This window comes from Thamnophis sirtalis, unplaced genomic scaffold (assembly GCF_051295495.1).
Source record: "Thamnophis sirtalis isolate CommonGarterSnake01/CBP01778 unplaced genomic scaffold, rThaSir2_p1.2 scaffold_2, whole genome shotgun sequence".
NCBI lineage: Eukaryota > Metazoa > Chordata > Lepidosauria > Squamata > Natricidae > Thamnophis > Thamnophis sirtalis.
This window is the reverse complement of record NW_028261382.1, coordinates 12236960-12248117: the sequence shown is the minus strand read 5'-3', so window position 1 is coordinate 12248117 and position 11158 is coordinate 12236960. Positions and strand designations below refer to the sequence as shown.

The window sequence follows — 11158 nt, the reverse complement described above, 5'->3', positions numbered from 1 at the left end:
CTTTCTTTCTTTCCTTCCTTTTTCTTCCTTCCTTCCTTTTCCTTCCTTCCTTCCTTCCTTCCTTCTTTTTCTATTCTTCATACTTGTCAAACTAAACATAGAGGTTTACTAAATCTCAAAATTGAGCAATATAGGAATTTAATTTTTATGGGCAGTTGGTGCACCCCTTGCCTCTACTTATCCATAACAGTTTGGAATGCTACAAAATGAGTTTTAGTAGACACCAGGCAGTGACAATTTAAAACAAGAACCATCATAAAAGCCAATATATTTGCGCAACATTTCAAAACGAATTAAATATTTTATCTTTTTTTTTAAAGTCAGATTTGTAATCTTCACAGTGGTCTTTAAGGCTAAGCAACTTGATTTTCCTTTTGTTGTAGGACTGACCAGTGGGTGGGAGTAACTCATAACAGAAGCAATATCTGAGTTTCCACCTCCTGGATATATCATTGAATTGTCAAATTTAAACAATCCATTTCAGGAAAATGAACTGAATGGAACAGTTGAATGTATTTTTGATGTTGCATTTTCCAAAAAGCCTAAACAAAGGTCACACAGTTCATGGTGTACAAAAGGAGTGGGAATTGCTGTTATCCTTCAGCTATATATTAATTCCAGCAATGGTTGGAAAGAGAGAGAGAAGGCGAGAGAGAGAGAGGGAGGGAGGGAGGGAGAGGGAGAGGGAGAGGGGGAGAGAATGACCTTCAAAGGTACAAGAGCAGGACTCACCCAGGACAGTTGGTGGTCTAAGATGCAGCACTAAATATTGACTTCTCAAATCAAGTTCTAAAGTTCCCCAGCTCCAGACCTTGAGATAAGACATTCTGTATTGACTTCCTCTGGAATCAACACCCAGAAATAACACATTTATGCTGCTCACTCTTTGTATCTCAAATTTATTACTTGAGGCAGTGGCTGATGGAAGGACCAACCATGGATAGCACAGGTATCTGCTCTGCAGAAGGTGTGTAACCCCTTCTGGCTGGTATTCTTTTAAGAACTTCTAAGCCTACTTATATAGCTGTTCTGACCGAGGCTTCCCAAGAGCATGAAGCAAATTCCTTGCTCCGGCAAAAGACCCTTTTATTAATTGACAGTGAATTTTGCTCATTCACATCCAGCAAAGTCTTTCAAGGGAGGATTTACAGCCACAGACCTTATCTGGCTTGGAGAGCTGCCAGGCTAATATCTGCAAAACTTTGCACGGAATCCCGGAGAGTCACAAACCAATTAAGCAAATTAATTGTCTCCTACAAACTCCACTCCCCTTTCACTCCTCTTATATTTCCTCTGGGAGGGGCCTTTCATCGTCCACCTGTGGATTTACTCCCAAGTTGACCCCTGTTCTTTAGCTGTTCCCTTCGTCTGGCACATGTGCACATTGGGAACAAGCTCCAGCTGTTCTTCTGCCTCACTGATGTCTGACTCTGAAGGCAGCTGATAACTGGCATACGGCTCTGGCCCCCTCTCTGCCTCCAACACAGAGCCCGCATCAGAGCCTTCCCCAGACTCCAGGACTGGCCCAGAGGTGGTATGTTGCCAGTTCGCACGAGTTCAGGTGAACCAGTAGCGGCAGCGGCGCGAGGCTCCACCCACCCACTCTGACATCATCAAATACCTTCAGCGCATGCACAGAAGATTCTGCACATGCCCAGACATGTGCTCCTGCTACCAAACCGGTAGTGAAGAAAATAGAATACTATCTCTAGAGTGGCCCATGTTCCACCCCAACCCCCTCACTGTCCAAAACTGTTGACAGCTCTGCTGGCCGCTGGCAGGCCACCACAATATCAGAATTACAGGAATTATGGAAACATGAACCATATCATTGGTTTATCTAATTCAGCAATGAGGTACTTATGGTCCTTCAAATATTGCTGACCAAGAGATGCTGGGAATATATCGTTCATTAATAACCAGGAGAATCTCTGCTTCTCCACCTCTTGATGGCAACTCCCCAGGCTTATAAACCACAGATTTATTTCTCTCCCCCCCCCCCCCCCCGACCAATCCCAATCTGGAGAAGCTGAGAACAGAGCTGGAGCTCTTCTGCATGAAAAGCAGATGCTCCCTGACTTGGTTATGGCTGTTTCCCAACCAGACCTTTTGAAACTAGATGCTTTGTCCCAGCCTTAGCATAAGAATGGTGTCTGAATCTGTGTAATCTGTCACATACACTGTAAGGGCCAAACAGGTCCAGGCAAGAATGCCTCTTGGTTGGCCTTTTGTATTATTTTCTCTTTTCAAGGAAGAGTTCTGCTGCACCACCATCTAGCGGTGAACATTCAGTCTTGCTAAGGACCTTCTTACAGAAGTGTCTCTAAAAGCCACCATAGAGAAAAAGTCAAAGAGATCAATCAGAATAGAGCGGGAAGGGACCTTGGAGGTCTTCTAGTCCAACCTCCTGCTCAGGCAGGAAACCCTATACCATTTCAGACAAACGGTTGCCCAGTCTGTTCTTAAAAACCTCCAGTGTTGGAGAATTCACAATTTCTGGAGACAAGTTCTTCCACTGATTCATTGTCCTCACTGTTAGGAAGTTTCACCTTAATTCCAGGTGGCTTCACTCCTTGACTAGTCCCCATTCTTTGTTTCTTCTCCTACCTTCTGGTGATTTGGAAAACAAGTTGACCTCCCTTCTCTTTGTGACAGCTGGAATACTGCTAGCATGTCACCCCCTCACCCTAGTTCTTCTTTTCTCTAAACTACCCAAACCCAAGTCCTGCAACCGTTCTTCATATGTTTTTGTCTCCAGGTCTTCAGTCATCTTAGTTGTTCTTCTCTGAACTTTTCCCAAAGTCTCAACATCTGTTTTGTAATGTAGTGACCAAAACCGAAGGCACTATTCCAAGCCTGGTCTTACTGGTGATGGATTTGGATGAGTCTTCACTCAATGATGGAGCTTCCTGGATGAGTTTTGCCTTGTTCCTCTTCTTTTTAGAGAGATGATCTTCATACGCTGTACTTTTCCATGGGTTCTCAGAAAAGCAGAATTTTAAATTCAAAGGCGGATGACAGTAGTGATAGTGATGACACAGTGCACCAAGCTGTTAGTGCCATCTCACCAAGTATCCTCCAGCCAAACTTAACTTCACCTTTGATATTCCCAGCTCGCCTGATCAAAAATCACAAAAGTCAGTCTAATGAATTTGGAACACAGATATTTGGGAGAATGCTGCCTTGTGCAATCCTTCACTGCAGCCACCTAGTCTTATGCAAACCTGATTCTTTTGAACCAGCCAGCATATCTGTCAAGTTTCCAAGTAATAGATCCATAGCAAACAAGACTCTGAAACAGGTGGGTTCCTCAAAGAAGAGCTTCATTGGGTATATCATATTGGCATAGATCTGGTGAAAGCCTACTCTGAAGGTTCCCATGGTTTTCACCTAATTAAAAGTAAAAGTTTTCCCCCACCCCCAAACTATCAGTCACACCCCAAGTAACGACTTGGGAAAGATAGTAGATGGACTTGACATGAGTCGCTGAACCATCTCCTATAGTGGTGGAAGCAGGACAACATGGTCCAATCAAGACGCTGTCTGGTTGCTTGGTGACCTCACTCCTCCTTTCTCTGGCCTGGTGCGAAAATGTCCTTGGTTCCCAAGAGAAAGTAGTTTATTTTGGCTAAAAAAACCCAGTTATCTCTACCCACCCCCCTTATCCCTCAGCTCCAGTGTGGCAACACTGAAGGTGGCTTTGGTCAGGTCTGCTTCAGTGTTGACAATATTGGTCAATTGTTTCATGTTTTGCAACCCTCCAAACCGTGGCAAGGATGTGTAGTATTAAGTATATTGCTCCTTTATCACAGCCATCTGTGATAATGCCTAATAGAAATAATTCTGGCTTGAACTCTATACGTTGTCTAACCATTTTCCTAACCACATATGAATTTGTAACCAAAATGTCCTTGCTTTTTTACAGGTCCACCAGATGTGGTAGTATGTGCCTGGTGTTTACATTTCCAACAGCTTGGGGACATATTGTGTAGGCTTTTTTAAAGCCATATGTTTTTTTTTTACTGAAACAGTTTTATTATTATCTTTATGTCTCTACCTTAATTTGTTTTAATGGAATTTTACAAACCATTTGGAAATAAATTAAAAATGCTCCTGAATTCCAATCTTATCCCCATCCTCCTCACAACCTCCAGTGCTGTTATTCCAGTATTTTGTCAAGTCTGAAACAGATTTGATATATTTTGGGAAACCTACATTGATTTAAAAAACAACAACAACCCAATCACAACAAGAATCCAAAGGAATCTGGCAACACCTTTTCGGACGAACACATTTTATTAAATATAAACTCTGATTTTTATTTTTGGCTACCATAGATGAACATGGCTCTCCTTGTGTGAAGTCAAGAATCAGTGACTGAAGGAGATCTTGGAAGATAATTCAGCTGCACCCAACGGACAACTTTCAAGCACAGCCTGGAAAACTCTTTCCACTTGTTCCCTTTTCTGCAACAAAGTTCAGTTTAGGGTTATCATGTTTCTGAAGTCTTTCCATCTGTTTATTTGGGGGAAGGGGAGATGTTTGAATCTGAATCTTAACTTGCTGTACTGTAACGTCTCCTTCTCCTTCAATCCTTCAGTTGAAATGCACCTCTTATTGTATTGTGAGCAGCCATTTTGTAAATAGAAGAGTGGGTTGAATTATTTCAATTAATAATTATGGAAAACAAATGGAGAATATTATTATGGTTGGTCACACAGATAGCCAGATGTTTAGGTTGGATTTGGCATTTTTTATCCACCAACCAAGTTCTTCCCAAAGACCTAGCAGATGTTGTTTGATTGTGTTAAAAGTATTGTTGCAGGATGTAAGCTGTTCCAAGTAGAGCTGCCTTTTGCAATTGACTGAGAGGGATTTTGTCAATGCCAAACAAAGGTATTATTATTACTATCATCTGTTTTACTTTATTCATCAAACATGAAACTCAGTCAACTGAACATTCAAAAATGCATCACAAATACCATTGACTGGTGCTAATGATTAATACGGGTTGCTGCCAGTGTCCTAGGCATCAACCAAGGGCCTTCTTAAAATATAAGATGTTCTGAGTAGGGCAGTTTTTTGCAGTTCCTCTGGTGTTATTGCAGGAAGCTGCAATTTGTTGATGCATCTCATAAAATTCTTGGACATGGTGCCAAGTGCCCCGATGACAATGGGTATCACTGTTACATGTTTCATCCATAATCACGTAGTTTCGATGGCCAGGTCACGGTATTTTGTGATTTTTTTTCAGTTCTTTGTCTTCAACCCTAGTATTTCCTGGGACTGCGATGTCAATAAATTGGATGATGATGACTATTATTATTATTATTATTATTATTATTATTATTATTATTACCTCTTCAAGCCAATTTTTGAGTCCCGGGGACTTTGAGCAAATCCCTTTGATTTTCTTGGCAAGATTTTTAGAAGCGTCTTGCCAGGGCCTCCTCCTTCCTGGGGCTCAAAGTAAGCGATTGGCCCAAGGTCACCCAGCTGGCTTTGTACCTAAGGTTGAACTAGAACCCACAGTCTCCCAGTTTTTAGCCCGGTGCCTTGTCCTTTTTGACTGGGTGAATAATATAAGATGCTTACATTTCAGCTTCCATGCCATGCCACCTTGGGGACTTATCAACTCATACACCAATATTAACAGATCCATTTCTATAAGAGGCAAAGAACCTTCAGGAAAATCGAAGAGTTGAGATGTGCCCAACCAGGCAGCAAACGGAACGGACCCCAAGCAACCCACGGATTTCTGTTTGCCCTTCTGATGTTGTGGATGGCTATGTTGCATGACAACCATTCACAGCTTTTCTTTTATTAAAAATAAGGAGGGGTGGGTGTGGAAACCACTCTCTTTGATGCTCACCACCCCATGCCATGTTACCAGCCTCATTTTTCTCATGCTATGACAGGTCAGTGGGTGCCTATGTGTAGAGGTGCCAGCTGGTATACGCAACCATGATTATCATGGCTGGTGATTGCAAAGGTTTCCCTCTCTGGAGGGCAGAGAGAGTTGACACAGTGAGTTCTTTGTTTGTCCCGGCTGCCTGCCTGTCACAGCGCTAGTTGTTGGCGTTTCTAGCCATCTTTCACAGAACAGAGGGACTTTGTCGGGGGAGGTGGGGGGAGCTGCCTCGGAATTTTAATGTGCTGGTTTTTTGTGTGTTCTCTTCCTCCAATCTGGTAGCTCATGACCACGCAGAGTTTGCGTCCCTTAATGCGCGAGGTAAACAAATAAATGGCACAATCTTTTCTCAATGCAAAATGGAAAGAGGGAAGGGGAGGAGGAGGAGGAGGAGGAGGAAGGGGGTGTGTGGAAGCTCAGGAGCTCTCAATAAACAGAAGGGCTTTGTGTACTCAAATTCAAGTTTGTTTTTTAACACGCTGCATGCCCCTTCATGCCAGAGAAAGGGAAGACTCTGGGAAGGGAAGGGGGGGGGTAAGTAGATCAGGAAGAAGGAAATGAACGGATGAGGCCCTTCTCTTCATTCAGGAAAGCATTTTTGATAGATCTACTGTAGATCAGGAAGAGGAAATGAATGAATGAATGAATGAGGAGCTTCTCTTAATTCAGGAAAGCATTTTTGATAGATCTGCTGTAGATCAGGAAGAGGGAATGAATGAATGAATGAATGAATGAGGACCTTCTCTTAATTCAGGAAAGCATTTTTGATAGATCTGCTGTAGATCAGGAAGAATGAATGAACGAGGACCTTCTCTTAATTCAGGACAGCATTTTTGATAGATCTGCCATAGACCAGGAGAGGGAATGAGTGAATGAATGAATGAAGACCTTCTCTTAATTCGGGAAAGCATTTTTGATAGATCTGCTGTAGATCAGGAAGAATGAATGAATGAGGACCTTCTCTTCATTAAGAAAAGTATTTTTGATAGACCTGCTGTAGATCTTAGTTGCTTCATGAAAGGAAAATAAGTAAGAGAGGGTGAACTGGGATAATTTTATTGTTAGGAGGCATCAATCATACCTACATCCACACTTACACCCCACCTTATCACATTGTTTTGTTTTTCATTTAGTTCTATGCCCGATCTTCAGACTATCTTAGATATCACAAATATCTAGGTATCTTGACAGAAATTCATCCTTTTTGAACCTGGGGAGCTTTTTAAAAAGAATCATTTATCTCAGTGTCTTGCTTTTTCTGCCTCAAATCTCCTAGGAACATCTTTCCCATTTTTTTTTAAATCACTAAACTGGGACTTGTTCTATATCTTAGGCCTGAAATTAGAGAGTTGGTGATTCAGGAAGTATTCAGACATTATCCATCAGATTAAGGCATGATATGATTGACTGACTTGAGCCCTGCGTGCTCTGTGAATATAGCAATGGATTATTTATTTTATTTGTTTGTTTGTCAAACATGTATACGATAACAAGCATAGGTAGGAACATAAATATAAACAAAGGAAGTAAGTACACATAAATGGGGGCAGAAGGACAGGGATGGTAGGCACACTGGTGCGCTTATGCATGCTCCCTTTATGGACCTCTTAGGAATGGGGTGAGGTCCACGCAGTGGTAGGATTCAACTAGTTCACAGCTATCCAGGAGAACCTGTTGTTAACTTTCTAAATAGTTCGGAGAACCAGTTGTTGGAAGAAATCTCATTTTGTTTTTTTCCACTTTACAGGGCTAATCCTGTAAGGAAGGCAGGAAGGAAACATCCTGGTGTTGTTTCTAGCCTAATCTTTATTGCCCTGCTTACAGAAACTGCCTCTCCGGTTAATCCTTATTACATTGTAACAGATAGGGCGAAATGCCCATCGATATGAGTGACAGTGAGTTGGCCATGCCCACCCAATCACATGACCACCGAGCCCCACCTACCCTGCTGGTCATTAGCGCAGAGAACCGGTTGTTAAATTATTTGAATCCCACCACTGGGTCCACGGTAGACAGTTTGAGGTTGAAGCTGTGGGGGTTTGAGGTTTGCATTTGCTTAAGGTTTAGCACGTTGTGTGAAGGCAACCTATGAAAGAGAGGTGGGCCCAAGGTGGCAACTGATTAAAATCCTTAAGAGTGGGGCCACAGTGCCTCAGAATACAATGTTTTCTTTCGGCCTTCCTTTCCAACACCACATGCAACTTCTGAGACTCAGCTGAGTCCTTTTCTTTGAGGATGGTGGAGTCATGGTCAGATCAAGGCTTGTTGCCAAGATAAATCCGATCGGCATTATATATTTATAATTAATAGATATCTCCAGAGGAGCTTTTTTTTTTTAATCCAGGCCCAATCACAAACATGATTAGGGGACTTGAGGCTGAAACATATGAAGAATGGTTGCAAGAACTGGAGATGCCTAGTTTAATAGACAGCAGGGTTCCAATATTTGAGGGGCTGCCACAAAGAAGGGGAGGTCAACTTATTCTCCAAAGCACCTGAAGACAGAACAAGAAGCAATGGATGGAAGCTAATCATGGAGAGAACCAAAGGTCGGTTCCTACCTATTCACACCTATTCGGTAGAACTGGTTCATCAAATCTACCGAACCGGTTAGAAGAGGTTCCACCAGTGGACTCGGAAAGCAGGCCACACCTACAGAAGAGGTTCCAAAATTTTTTGAAACCCACCACTGGTCCTTGGATATGATTATTCTACACTATCATGCTCATATTTATAAAACTCAGTGCCTCTGTGAAAGGTAAGGATGACTACTGTGTTTGTGGTGCAATCAGAACATTGAGTGTGTTGAAGTTGTTTTAACGCAAACCAAAGATGCTTTTTAAAAAACAAGTTTACATCATATTCTTATGCATGCCGGTGCTGTGTGTGAGGTAATTTAAGGTGGTAATTTAAGTGTCGTAAAGCATCTTCATATCCGGTCACATGGGCGGCAAGCCACTCCCACAAAGGAAGCCACACCCACAGAGTAGGTTCGAACAATTTTTTAAACCCACCACTGGAGAGATCCAACCTAGAAGTGAGAAAAATTTTTCTGACAGTGGGAACAATTAACAAGTGGAACAGTTTGCCTCCAGAAGTTGGGGGTGCTCCATCACTGGAGCCTTTCAAGAAGAGATTGGAGAGCCATTTGTTTGAAATCATATAGTCCTCCCACTTGGGCAAGGGGTTGGACAAGAAGCTCTCCCAGGTTCCTTCCAACTCTGTTATTCTGTTATTCTGTCAGTTCTTTCTAAAATCCGAAGGAACTCCTAGTAGTTGAAACCAATATGGATCAAGAGTTGATCAAAAATAGATACCAATGCTCCTTTAACTGCCTCATTTCAGTGAGATAATTTTCGGGGGCCTGATAACCATTTTTAGAGCCATCAGACACAGCATACTGAGTTCTATTTTCCCATCAACTCTTAGTGCATTTTCATTGTTTCTGCCTTGTTTGGCCAACATTCTTCTCATTTTATAACATCCACAGCTTAAGGCCATAAAATCACAAATACACCAGCTTTTTCCAAGCCTAGGATGTGGCCTCAGAAGTCCTTAACAAATTGCAACACTAAATGTGCCACACTGGGGGGGGGGGAAGGAATAGCAAATTGCTCTCCACACCGTTGCCAGGAAAACCACAAAGCGGTGTCCCTGAATTCTTGAGTTAAGCTCAATTCAAAGAAGACTTTCTTTTAGTAACGTGCCAGAAGAGGAAGCTTATTCATTACTTGGTGGAATAGTCCTATTGGCTTTGTTTCATTAATTTAATTTAATTGTGCTTCTATTTTCATTAAGTGAAATCAAATGCAGTTCTTCTTGATGTATTCACTTCTCTGCAGGCCTGTACACTTTTGAGAGGACAACCGGTTGAACCAAATCAAAGACAGTTTTGGCTCCCAGTCCAGAAGTATTTTTGCCATCTCCAGGATAGATTTAATCTTTTAAGTAGGTTCCCCAGATTTTCGTTACTTGGTTGAACATTGAATCTGATTGGTTTAAAATTCTGGGATGGATAATCGGCCTGGCATTGTTCCAACGAATGTTATTTTTTCTTTGTTATCCAAACCAAGAATTATTATGAGATAAGGCATGTTTTCCCTGTATTCCGCAAGAATTAGCAGACAAACTACATCATCTTTACACCAGCTCAGATACTGATAGGTGTAACCCTTTGTTTTCTGAATTAAATAAAGGAAAAGAAAACATATTGTTTTCAGTGTGAAAATGAATAGGAAGCAAATCTATTTGATCCCTATGGTTGTTTTTTGCCAATTAAAATTTTACTACCAATCCTATTTTGGAAACAGCCGCAGGTTTGATTTTAGTTTGGAATTGCATGTAGATCTAATATTGTAAACAAGGTTCTTGTGGTAACAACCAATCAGAAAAGGCTAGTGGTGGGATTCAAACAATTTAACAACCGGTTCTCTGCCCCAGTGAACAGCTGGGTTGGTGTGGCTCAGTGGTCATGTGACCATGTGGGCATGGCCATCTTAACATCACTCACATCGATCGGCAATTCACCTTAGCTGTTACAATGGAACAAGGGTTAACCGGAGAGGCAGTTTCTGTAAGCAGGACAATAAAGATTAGGCTAGAAACAACACCAGAATGTTTCCTTCCTGCCTTCCTTACAGGATTAGCCCTGTAAAGTGGAAAAAAAACAAAATGAGATTTCTTCCAACAACCGGTTCTCCGAACTGCTTAGAAAGTTAACAGCCGGTTTTCCCGAATAGGTGTGAACTGGCTGAATCCCATCACTGGAAAAGACCCATGATATCTGTCAAAGAAAGCATTTGAAAACAGTGGCTTTATATTTGCTGTGGGTCCCAGACAATGCATCGGGGGCAATGCATGGGCTCCAAAATCCAAGCAATTGCAGCAAAATGCAAAGATACTACAAAGAACAGACCTCCTTTCTCTGAGCATATAATCTTTTTGTAATTCAGTGGGCAAATTGGGAATTAGGATTAGATCAAATCAGTTAAAGCAGATCACCCATCAGGAATAAGACTGAGCTTTTAATTTCAGGGTAATACAGGCTTCAAAATATTAGCAGAGTGGGCTAGCAAAAAAACACCCCCAAAACAAAACAAAACAGAAAGAAACAGCAGGAAGATCATTCAAATCTTGACACTTACTCAGCCTGACTCTTCATTTTCCTAATGAACAATATGGAGATCTTTCAGAGAACCGGCCAAAACTGCTTCTAAGAAACATCTTGAGTCTATAATCCGAATTTCT

The 11158-nt window shown here is 41.7% G+C and overlaps 1 long non-coding RNA gene across 1 annotated transcript; it reads left to right on the top strand.

Moving 5' to 3' along the window:
* Positions 1 to 2762: 2762 nt before the first annotated feature.
* LOC148048469 (uncharacterized) lies at positions 2763 to 5316 on the top strand. Its single transcript, XR_015695335.1, has 2 exons — positions 2763 to 3301; positions 3926 to 5316. It is a non-coding gene; the product is annotated as an uncharacterized LOC148048469 (long non-coding RNA).
* The last annotated feature ends 5842 nt before the right edge of the window (positions 5317 to 11158 follow it).